This window comes from Rhinoderma darwinii, chromosome 4 (genome assembly GCF_050947455.1).
Source record: "Rhinoderma darwinii isolate aRhiDar2 chromosome 4, aRhiDar2.hap1, whole genome shotgun sequence".
In the NCBI taxonomy this organism is placed as follows: Eukaryota; Metazoa; Chordata; class Amphibia; order Anura; family Rhinodermatidae; genus Rhinoderma; species Rhinoderma darwinii.
The window spans coordinates 395,863,462-395,876,295 of NC_134690.1; the positions used below are offsets into that span (position 1 = coordinate 395,863,462).

The 12,834-nt window shown below is 44.5% G+C and overlaps 1 protein-coding gene across 2 annotated transcripts in view; it reads right to left on the minus strand.

Moving 5' to 3' along the window:
- TAF1A (TATA-box binding protein associated factor, RNA polymerase I subunit A) overlaps positions 1–5,673 on the minus strand; it is a 471,716-nt gene extending 466,043 nt beyond the window's left edge. For both annotated transcript variants that reach the window (XM_075863376.1, XM_075863374.1), the window contains exon 1: positions 5,513–5,673. The gene's annotated coding sequence lies outside the window, so the exon portion shown is untranslated. The remainder of the gene's footprint in view (positions 1–5,512) is intronic.
- Positions 5,674–12,834: the final 7,161 nt, after the last annotated feature.

Below are 12,834 nucleotides of genomic sequence, written 5' to 3' on the forward strand. Positions count from 1 at the left end.
TAACGTGCAATAGGATTAATGGAAAGAGTTTCATGAGAATCTAAGGGGATTCCACCGAAATGTATCCCGTATAGATATGTCATATGAGATCCTTACAGATTCTCCAAGAAGATGCAAAGGTCTGGAGATCACCCGAACTTCCTTGTCCCTACTTGTTAGTTACCGCCATTTGATTTGTCATCATTGTTAGAGTGCCTGTAATAGGTTTCCATTGCCAGGGTCGGTTTTAAGGGTGGCAAACTGGGCAATTACCTATTTTCCTAGGGACCCACATTCCACTATCAGTTTCAGTAGTCACGCAGAGAGTTCATTTAGGCCAGATTCACATGAGCGAGTGCAAACTTGGATGTGAAAAACTGCTGTTTTTTTATGTCCGAGTTGCACCTGTTTGGGTCCCGTTTTCACAGATCCCCATAGATTTGAGTCTATCGAGGGAACCGTGAAAACGGAAGAAAATAGAACATGTTCTATGTTTCAAGGGACCCTTCACACGGTCTGTTGAAACAAGGGCCATGTAAACGGCCGAATTGAAATGCATAGACGTATACCACACTCGTCTGAATTTGGCCTCATACTAAGGCCTTATTTACACGAGCGTAGTTTATGTCCGTGATACGGGCGCGAAAATCACGCATGTCGCACGGACCTATGCTAGTCAATGGGGCCGTTCAGACATTGCGTGTTTTTCACGCAGCGTGTGTCCGCTGCGTGAAACTCACAGCACGTCCTATATTTTAGCGTTTTTCACGCATCACGCGATGTCAATGGGTGCGTGAAAATCGCGCACGGCACACGGACGCACTTCCGTGTGCCGCGCGTGATTCGCGCTACAGTTGTTGCCGAAATGAAGGGAATGATAAAACTACCTCCTTCATTTCTGTTTCTAAACATCAAAACCACATGTCATAACGAGGCCATATGCGCAAAAAACACGCAGCCACGCACCAAACACTGATGCCACATGGAACTGCAATGCGCAAAAAAACGCAGCGTTTTTTGCGCGCGCAAAACGCACACGCTTGTGTGAATTTCGACTAAGGGTATGTTCACACGGCCTATTTACAGACGTAAATCGGGCGTTTTTGCCCCGAAATACGTCCGAAAATAGCGCCTCAATAGCGCTGACAAACATCTGCCCATTGAAAGCAATGGGCAGACGTTTGTCTGTTCACACGAGGCGTAATTTACGCGCCGCTGTCAAATGACGGCGCGTAAATAGACGCCCGCGTCAAAGAAGTGACCTGTCACTTCTTTGGCCGTAATTGGAGCCGTTATTCATTGACTCCAATGAATAGCAGCGCCAATTACGTCCGTAATGGATGCGGCGTTCAAGCGCCTGCACATGCCGTTACGGCTGAAATTACGGGGATGTTTTCAGGCGGAAACATCCCCGTAATTTCAGCCGTAACGGACGCCCTCGTGTGAACATATCCTGAGAGCTCTGCCCGACTGTACGGCTGTTAAATCACATGTATAATCAGTGCAGGGGAGGAAGGGGAAACTGAATGAGATTAGTCCTAGACCACTAAGGACTTTACCATTAACCCTTCACACTTTGGGCAAGGTATGGCGGTATTATTTGGACACTGCATGTCCGTATTGTGTGGGTAATATATAGTAGTATAATCTGGATACTGTATGAAGTATTCTTTAAGCATTGTGTGGCGGTATTATTTAGGCCTTTAATGGCAGTGTTGTGTGGTAATATATGGTAGTATAATCTGGATACTGTTTTGAGGTATTATTTAAGCATTCTGTGGGGCCATTATGTGGGCACGGAATCGTAGTATTTTGTAGGAAATTTATAGTAATATTATATGATAAGCTTATGGAGTTAATATTTTAACATTATGTGGCGGCATTATTTGGGCACTGAATAACAGTATTGTGTGGGAAATATTCGTTAATATTATCTGGATACTGTATGGAGTATTATGGCAGCATTACTTGGGCACGGAATGGCAGTATTTTGTGGGAAATATAGGGTATGATCTGCATACCGTATGGAGTTATTACTTAAGCATTGTGTGGCGGTATTACTTTGGCACTGAATGTCTGTATTGTTTGAGTTTTGTATGGAAGTATTATTTGGCATCGAGTGGCAGTATTTAGGTTTAAAATTTCAGTCAAATGTGAAATGACTAGTAGACCTGTCATAACGAAGGGTATTGGGGACTCCACAGAATGTGTTGGGTCATAACGGCTCATACACCTCCTCCTACCATGTCTTATAATTTCACCTGTCTATTTGACGTCTCAGAGGATGGGTTTTATTGGAATTCCCCTTTAAATCAGGCAGATTGGTACCGTGGTTTTGGAAAAGCCGCTGTGGTCACTGCCCTGTTTACCTGTAGCCTAGAAAATATTGCCCTTTATAAACGTTTCTCCCACGTCCTGTTTACAGCATTTTATAGAACCGGGATATTTTCGTGCCCCTTCTATTCGGCCTTCGGTCTTGGGCTCTGTGAAGGAGTGTTGTGTACTGACCTTTGTGCGTGGCACTGAGGACTTTTGTGCTGGAACATTTGGCTCTTCTTCTCTTCTCTACTAACACAAGAGATTCCAGTCTGTAAGTGATGACTTTAGAGATCCGCGGCGGCCGATTAATGGTCCTGTGTGGTCAACAGCGACCTTCAAAGGCAGCAATTAGTGACAGTGCGCGTCTATGGCAAGTGTAAGTAGAACTTGTGCTTTATGGAAATGTTGGGACGATATTGCAAAAAGAAATGAAACCAGCCTTGTCTTTATGTGTCTGATATATCATTTCTACACCGGGTACTAGCGCCACCCTGACTTTCCAATTTAATCTCTCAAAATAAACCTAAAGGGATTGTCCACAATTAGAAAAACATAACTGCTTTCTACCAAACATAGTGCCACACCTGTTCACAGGTTGTGTGTGGTATTGCAGCTTAGCCACATTCACCTCTATGGAGCTGAGCAGCAATACCAGACACAACCTATGGACAGGTATGGCGCTGGTTTTTGAAGAAAGCAGTCATGTTTTTAAAAACCTGGGCAACCCCTTCAATACCTAACCCCCAATTACGTCATATGACGCAATATGTGATGACATCACACTGTCTGGGATCTATATATTCTTCATCTTCATCATCCAAAAGAAATTGTTCCGGTTTGTTTATTATCTCTGTTTCTAGGAAAGCTGGTTGACTGCTAGCGGGGTCGCCGGATTGGTTGTGATCCCGTCCAGAATCCTGCCCAGTTATACATTAATGCAGGTGTGGAGAATATGGCAGATTTGCCAGTTGTATATTGATGGACTATCCTTAGGATAGGTCATCAATATGAGATCGGTGGGGATCCAATTCCCAAAACCCCCATTGATCAGCTGACTGAAGGGGCCGCAGCGTTCAACGCCGCAGCCTTTTCCCAGTTTACAGGCACGGCACTGTACACCTCCGTAGCGGCTGTGCTTGGGATTGCAGTTCCAGTCCCATTCAAGTGAATGGGACTCAGCTGTAATCCTAGGCACAACCGCTACGGAAGTGTACGGCGCTGTACCTGGTAAATGCTGAAGAGGCTGCGGCGACAAACGCCATGGCCCCTTCAGTCAGCTGATCAATGGGGGTTTTGGGAATTGGATCCCCCCGATCTCATATTGATGACCTATCCTAAGGATAGGTCCTGGAAGTCCTGGAAAACCCCTTTTAATATATCTTTCTAAAGTGAGAATACCCCTTTAACAACTGGGCTGCAGAGAACAACTGTGTCCATTACATGACCATGTAACGATCCCAGCACCTGTGTGTCCATCACATGACCATGGACAGGATTGTATCTACTGGAGGTGAACACTGAATGTTCCTACTGAAGAACTTCAAGCAGAGATCTTGAAAACGGTGAGGAATTAATACAGAAAGTATATTGGAATTTTTTTAAACTTTTAATTATACAAAAAAGTAACAAAACCCCGAAGACAGTGCTCCAAAATGGGGGCAGCAGGTTTAACGGTTATGCCAAACTTTTCTCCTTTGATGGTGTGTTCTTAAACCAGCCGGGCCCTAATTTTGATAAATGCTATGGCTCCATCATATGTGTGCCCTGAGGGGACACGCTACTGAATCTGGGCCCTCTGGTCCCACGTTAGGGATATGTGGTGGTGTGAATCGACAGGGGGAGCATACCTCCCAACTTTCCCGGATTCAGCGGGACAGTCCCGATTCTGGCCAGTGTCCCGCTGTCCCAGGCGGCCGGCGGTATGTCCCGGTTTCAACTGTATCTGCGTCCTCAGGACGCAGATACAGTTGAATTCAATGGTGAAGCAGGGAGCTCCCTGCTTCACCATTCGCTATATGATGGCAGCCATGGACGGCTCAGCACAGACAGGCGGGATGCAGTGATGTCATCGCGTCTGCCTGCGCCGAGCCACTCATCGCACAGAGCGGAGTAGCAGAGGCATCTCCTCTACTCGTCGTGGGAATAGGGCTAGGTAAGTATTTATTTTATTATTTTTTGATTAGGCACTATTGGGGCATTATACTGTATGGGGCAGCTGTGGGGGGCATTACCTATATGAGGGCATTATACTGTATGGTGGCATTAAACTGTATGGGGGCAGCTGTGGGGGTCATTACAGTGTATGGGGGCATTATACTGTATGGTGGCAGCTATGGGGGCATTAAACTGTATGGGGCAGCTATGGGGCATTATACTGCATGGGGGCATCTGTAGGGGCATTATACTGTATGGGGCGTCTATAGCATCATTAAACTGTATGGGGGGCATTTGTGGAGGAATTATACTGTGTGGGGGCATCTGTGTGGGCATTATACTGTATAGGGGTATCTATGGAGACATTATACTGTATGGGGGCATTATACTGTGTGGTGGCAGCTATTTGGCATTATACTGTGTGGGAGGCACTATGGGGAATTATACAGAAGAAAGTGAGGCAGCACTACCAAATATTTGGAAAAAGATCCTTTTATTCCACGTGCGACGTTTCAGCTCAGTGTGAGCCTTTCTCAAGCATAACTTATTTTTGGACTGTGACCCAGGAGACGTGCACCCGACTTGAGTTTTTTGGATCCTGTGCTGCTGATCTGTATTTATCTATGGGGAATTATACTTTGTCGGGGCACTTTGGTGGCATTATACTCTGGGGGCACTATGGGAGCATGATACTGCGTGGGCTGAACTGGGTGTGTATGGGCGGGGTTAGAGGCGTGTCTTAACAGAAAAATTTGCCATGGCACACGCAACGGTGTTGTCCCTCTTTGTAAGGGGAGATTCACACGAACGTTGCGTTTTTGCGCGCGCAAACAACGCAGCGTTTTGCGAGCGCAAAAACCATTTGACAGCTGCGTGTGTCATGCGTGTCTGATGCGCGGCTGCGTGATTTTCGCGCAGCCGGCATCATAGAGATGAGGCTTGTCGACGCCCGTCACTGTCCAAGGTGCTGAAAGAGCTAAATCTTTCAGCACCCTCGACAGTGAATGCCGAACACAACAGCGAAAAACCTGTAACAAAAAAAGATAAAGTTCCTACTTACCGAGAACTTCCCGGCCGTTGCCTTGGTGACGCGTCCTTGGTGACGCGTCCTTGGTGACGCGCCTCTCTTGACATCGGGCCCCACCTCCCTGGATGACGCAGCAGTCCAAGTGACCGCTGCAGCCTGTGATTGGCTGCAGCCTGTGCTTGGCCTGTGATTGGCTGGAGCTGTCACTTGAACTGAAGTGTCATCCCGGGAGGTCGGACTGCAGGAAGGAGACAGGAGTAATCGGTAAGTTAGAACTTCGGTTTTTTTTTACAGGTTAATGTATTTTGGGATCGCAAGTCACTGTCCATGGTGCTGAAACAGTTTAACTCTTTCAGCACCATGGACAGTGACTATCTCCTGACGTCGCGTACCGATAATTTTTTTGCCGGGATCGGCCAAAACGAGTTTGGCCGAACCCGGTGAAGTTCGGTACGCTTGTCCGGCTTCGCTCATCGCAAAGACACTCCGTTTGGATGTTCGGAAACAGAAAAGCACGTGGTGCTTTTCGGTTTTCATTCATCCTTTTCACTGCTGTTGCGCGAATCACGCTCGTCCCATGGAAGTGCTTCCGTGTGGTGCGCGTGATTTTCACGCACCCATTGACTTCAATGGGTGCGTGATGCGTGAAATACGCAGAGTTTTTGAACCGGTCGCGTATAGTACGCAGCGAACAAACGCTGCGCAAGAATCACGCACTGTTTGAACTGCCTCATTGACTTCTATAGTGCTGTGCGTGATGCGCAGAAAATACGCGGCCTGCACGCGCGCAAATCGCGCTCGTCTGAATCCCCCCTTATACCTGAAAGTTGGGAGGTATGGGGTGGGGGGTGGGCATTTTCTTATGGGCCCAAATCTCTTCCGTGTCTTCCTCAGTTATCTTTAATCGTGCAGCATCATTTTTCATTTCTGACTAGATGTATTCAGTACATTGGTCTGGTGATAAGGGGTGACGGACCCGCTCGAGAAGCCTTGCACCAGCAGCTGCACCTACGTTAGTCAGGAAATCTCGAGCTTCTGGGAGTGAAGATGTCTTATTCCCTGTTTATTCTCCTCACATTCCTTTCAGACTGATGTTACCCAGCATGAGATGATAAATTCCTCCCAGAAGCTCCGCACGTGGGGCCGGTCTATTAACACAGTTATACTCAACTATAAGTGACCCGAATCCCTGTGGCGTGACGAAAATATACAGTATATAGATATCGCAGGAGCAAGAAAAATGAAAGACAACTGTGTCATCAAGAAGATAAAACTCTGCGGGAAATAAAAGGTTAAATAAAGGTGCAGCATATCAGGGCTCGTTCCAGCTCACTGCATTGTATATACTGAGTGCAGCTGATTTACATTATTATTATTGGGATTTTTGGGTCCTGTCCCTATGTCACGCACTGTAAAATGTCCTTTACTGGGCGGGGCTTATACAACTTCTCATCCAACGCTTCCTGGTTCAGGAAGAGAATGCCAGAATTGTGGTGAAGACTGACACACAGGAAGAATAAAATAATCCGGGGGGAGAAAATGTGACTCTTGATAACAATGTTGATTTTATTTGATATTTAAAGTGAATGTCCAACTTTTAACATGATTATATTGAGGTTTCTCTTCGGCTCCAGGGGCCGGCAGATACTGGATGTTTTCCATGCTGCCTCACATTATGTCCTGATGCTGGATGGTGTAAAGTGGCGCCTGGAGATGAAGAGGAAACCAGGATCGAGAGGGTATTATCAACTATTATCTATTGGATACCTGCCAGTAAGTGTTCAATTTCCCTGCAGCGCCGCCACTGGGGAAATGAAGTATTACACAGTGTCTATTCATATCAATGCATTCTCTGTGTAATACAGGACAGGACAGGTCCTCCAGAGAGAGCGAGAGACGCTCTATGTAACCGCTCCCCACTCTGACCAAGAGATGAAGATCCTGAATATAGGAGGACCCCCACTATTAACTCAGAATTCCCTAATAGGGTGTATGATAATGAGTTTTCTAAACTGGACGGCCCCTTTTAACCCTTTCTGAGTTACCTTGTTCATCCTGGTCTTCCTGGTTCATGAATAAAATGCAAGCACTGCCCCCAGTGTCTTTTAGGCCGGTTTCAAACAGCCGCATTTTAACGTTTGTATTATGGCCGCAATACCTCCTGTGGTTATACGGGACCGAACTGAGATCAACATAGAAGGTCGGGATATATAGCGCTCGTAATATGGACGCTAAAAATGCAGTTATATTTATCTCACACCTGACTAACAGATGCTGGGCGTAATTCTTGCATTTTATACATGAACCAGCCAGATCAGGATGAACATAATGTTGTTTGGAGCTGCCGCAGTGCATGGAATTGTGTCAAGAAGCGATGAGGTGAATATATTTTTTACGTCATGAAGCCGCCTGATGTCTTATGGACACCGCTGTGAATCTGGACTCTTCCCGCTCCACTCTTTGGTTCCCCCATCTTTGGACGTTGGCTTCCAGCGTTTGCTTGGCTCATAGTTCACATTGTCACATCCTTCTGTACTGATGCGGAGGAATGTTCTGCGTCTGTCCCGGATCTGCTCTCACCATCTTTTGGCCGTTCACCTCATTACAGATGGATTTCAGTCCTTCAGTTGCGGCAACCACCAGACAAATCCTCCCTGTTCCTGGTATTACTGATAAGAGTGGTCAGACTGACATAAAACAGTCCTCTCCCAGCCGGCCGCCTGTCCACAGGATGGATTATGTTTTTACATTAGTGTTAACCCTTTGCCGACATCTGCCGCTGGAAGCGAATGGTTAGGGGATGTTCACACGGAAACGCCAAATACGTCTGAAATTACGGAGCTGTTTTCAGGCGAAAACGGCTCCTAAATTTCAGAAGTTTTTACAAGTGCACGCGTTTTTCGCGGCGTCCAATACGGACGTAATTGGAGCTGGTTTTCAATGGAGTCAATGAAAACGGCTCCAATTACGTCCCAAGAAGTGTCCTGCACTTCTTTGACGTGGGCGTAATTTTACGCGCCGTCTTTTGACAATGACGCGTAAAATTACAGCTCGTCTGCACAGAACATCGTAAGACCCATTGCAAGCAATGGGCAGATGTTTGCCGACGTATTGGAGCCGTCTTTTCAGGCGTAATTCGAGGCGTAAAAACAACGCCTCCATTACACCTGAAAATAGGTCGTGTGCACATACCCTAAAGGTATGTTCACACACAGACTCAAAAACGTCTCAAAATACGGAGCTGTTTTCAAGAGAAAATAGCTCCTGATTTTCTGACGTTTTTTGTGCCACTCGCGATTTTCGCGGCGTTTTTCACTGCGGTTTTTACGGACGTTTTTGGAGCTTTTTTCAATATAGTCTATGGAAAACGGCTCCAAAAACGTCCCAAGAAGTGTCCTGCACTTCTTTTTCCGCAGCCGTTTTTTTACGCTTAAAAAACGCCGCGAAAAGCGCTCCGTCGGAACAGAGCGCCGTTTTCCCATTGAAATCAATGGGCAGATGTTTGGAGTCCCGAAAAATGGCCGAAAATAGGCCGTCTGAACATACCCTTAGGTGTTGTAGTCAAAACCAAGTGATGTAAACAAAGGGTGGAGTCTCTCGTTGTCTTACGATCACAACCCCAATGACACGATTGTGGGGGCCAATGGTTAAATATGGCAGCCGGGGTCCTAACAAAGGACTGTGATATGTGGACGTCTATTGTTTTTTACTGACAGACAATAATACATTGGAAAACAGAGGCAATTCAAACGTTAAGTAAAGTTTAATAAAGTTATAAAAAAAGTCACACAAATACAAAAATAATAAACACATGACAATCGCTTGTATGAAAGCGATCAAACAGAAAAATCCCCATAATCTAATTAAGTTTAAGTATTATTTACACTGCATTGATATATAATATATATATATATACATAAGTTTAAAAAAAAACAAGTCCTCAGACAGCAACGTCAATGGAAAAATATACACAATATTATCATTAACTGCATCCTCAAGGGGTTAATAACAGCAAAGATACTTCAAAAATGTTCCATTAAAGGAATTCTCCACCCAAATGTCATTTTACTAGATATATAGTAAACATAAGAGACCGAATTCTGCATCTGTTTTCAACTTAGTGAAAATTCTGTTTTGTATAAAAAAAAAGTTTAACCATTATATAAGGAAAAGTTCTGCAACTTTCTATATATTGTTTGTATCAACTTCTCATCCTCATCAAGATCTCTGCTTGCTATCAGCAAAACTTGGCTTTCTGTTGTGAGATTTGCATCCCCATTGAATTCATTGACATACTGCGGAATTAAATTCCGCACCGCGGGTCCATTTATTAACGTTTACCCCGCAGGTTTTTTTTCGCAGCACGGGCGTGACATTTTCTAAATCTCATCCGCTTTGCTGCTACTGTAAATTCTGCGGAATTTCCGGACAGAATTTAGTCTCGGAAATTCCGCAGCATTTACGCTACGTGGGAACCCGGCCTTAACGCCTATATAAATGGAATAGCTGGGTGCGTGGAGCCTGTGCGGCGGCACGCGGAGTCCCTACGGATCTGTGTTACGGAGCAGTAAGCACTCCGTGTGCCAAACGGTGTCTTTGTGGGGCCCCTTATTCTAGGGCAGAATACCTCCATAATACGGCATGCACGGTACAGTCTATGGCTACCGTAACACTGATCTGTAATATGGCTGTGTGTATGGGCCCTAACATTGCACTTTTGGGTCACATTTAGCCCCGTCTTCAATTGACCCAAGTTTTTTTGACAACTGAAATAAAAAATCCTGGAAAAAAAAAAAACATTGACAAGATCCTAGAACTATTTCAGGAGTTGAGAAAATCTGCTTTGTTGGTCATAGGTAAGAAACAGCAAATGTTTTCCACATGTGCGAGATTCGCGTCCCGCTAAAGACCCAGATGGTATATAAGAGGTTTCAATTAAGCGTTATCCTTAAACACAAACATCAGACTTGTTAAAGTATCCGGGGGGGGCTTAAAATAAATCACGACAGCAAAATTATTATGATATCCAATTATTGGAGTTGATTCTGGAAAGGTTCCAGGAAGGTCACGTGACTGTTACTCCAAGGATTTCATGATAAAAGTCTCCATAATGTTCAATGAACCCTACAATAAATGGATGACATTAGTAGTATTTAGCATTCAGGAGTTATGTCCCCCCTATCCGTCCTTAAAGGGGTTGTCCCCCTAATTACAGGATAGGTGATAACATGCTGATCGGTGGGGATCCGACCGCTGGGACCGCCACCGATCACAAGAAGTGGGGTCCTGTTCCCTTGGATGAAAGGAGCGGCAGGTCGCACATGAGCACTGCCGCTATATTCACTGTCTATGGGACTATCGGCGATAGTCGATGTACAGCGCTTGGCTATCTCTGGCAGCACCATAGAGAATAAATGAAGCAACAGGGTGCATGTGCAACCTGCCGCTCCATTCATTTTCAAGAAACGGGACCCCGTTCTTGTGATCGGTGGGGGGGCCCAGTGGTCGGATACCAACCGATCACCATGTTATCACCTGTCCTGTGGTTAGGGGGGTAACATTTAATCTTGGCACAACCCCTTTAAAGTGAATGGCCACTTTTAAACACAAGTTTATTTTTTTAATCTCATTAGGTTCCAAAGACTGTGCTTATGAATTTCTTAATACATCTTTATAGCGGATGTAGCTCCGTTTTTCTGATACAGCGCTCCAAATCCTCTGTATAGTCATATACTAGTTAAATGATAAAATGTAAGCTACCTGCAGCCACCACTAGAGGGAGCTCAGGAGCTTACTGCATAATGTAATGCATGGAACTCAATGATAACACAGTATACAGTCATCTCCAAAGCTCCCCCTAGTGGTGGCTGAAGGAGAATGTTATCATTTAATAATGGACTTTTTACAGCTTTAAAAAAAATATTGAGAAACTAATCAGCACAGAAATTTGAATCTATTTAGAAAAAAAAACAAAAAAAACAAATGGGAGCAGGGATAGGCTTAGTAAATCTTTAAAAATGGGGTTTCCAAAACACATGCGTGTATACAGTTTACTATAGAGTTGTTTACATGGCAACATATGTCCCCTTGCTGTGATTTATTTGGGGACTATGTAATACACTGTCTGCCCTGTAGGGGCGCCGCAGGGAAATTCAATACTTGCTGCTGGGTTCCCCCACATATTACAGCTGATTCCTGTGATCGACTTATCAGCGAGAGACCATTCTAATAAAAAAAGATTGTGCAGTGGTCAACCCCTTTAACGACCAAGAGACCTGACCCCAGTGATGGGACTTTCTGTCCTGGGATGGGTGGTTATGCGTGGAACGTCAGGAGGGAGGTCTCATTTTTAAATTTTCACTGGAGCCCCTTCTACTGGGAACTGGAACCCACAATTTAGATATGAAATCTAATTTCTTGATGGGACAGTCATATCCTTGGGACCTGAAAGAAATAGCGTTTTTATATCTGTATATATCGGCATGATCTCCAACTTCAGGGATTTATTAAATAGATCACAAAAAATAGATCACATAAATAATCAGGACCACCATGTCTACATCGTCATCTTCAATCATCATCAATGATCAATCATAGGATGACTAGATCTTACTTTCTGCATGAAATCTGAGGAGGAACCTAAGGGTTCATCCACGCATAACGGAATTGCTGCGTATTTTCCATTCAGAATTGCGGTCGGAATATACGCAGCAGAATACATTAGTAGCAGAGTGGATGAGATTTTAAAAATCTCATCCGCACGCTGCGTAAAAATTCTGAGCAGAAATTGACCTGCGGTGCATATTTTTCAGACCGCAGCATGTCAATTCCTGCTGCGGAAAGTGGCCTGAATTGCTGCGTTTTTTTAGAGGAGACGTCACCGTCTCCCAACATTGTGAAAAACGCAGCAAAATACGCACCATTATCTGCCGTAAAAAAGACAGGAAATGGTGCGGTTTTCCACACTGGAGTTTCTGCGGAAATTACCTATGGACAAGACCTAATTGTGAGACTACGTCCTAAAGTAAGGTGCAAGTTCTACTGAGTCATATAACTCCAATGGTTGCAAATTCTCCACCAATGATAGATAGATAGATAGATAGATAGATAGATAGATAGATAGATAGATAGATAGATAGATAGATAGATAGATAGATAGATAGATAGATAGATAGATAGATAGATAGATAGATAGATAGATAGATATGAGAGTAGATAGATAGATAGATAGATAGATAGATAGATAGATAGATAGATAGATAGATAGATAGATAGATAGATAGATAGATAGATAGATAGATAGATAGATAGATAGATAGATAGATAGATAGATATTAGATAGATAGATAGATAGA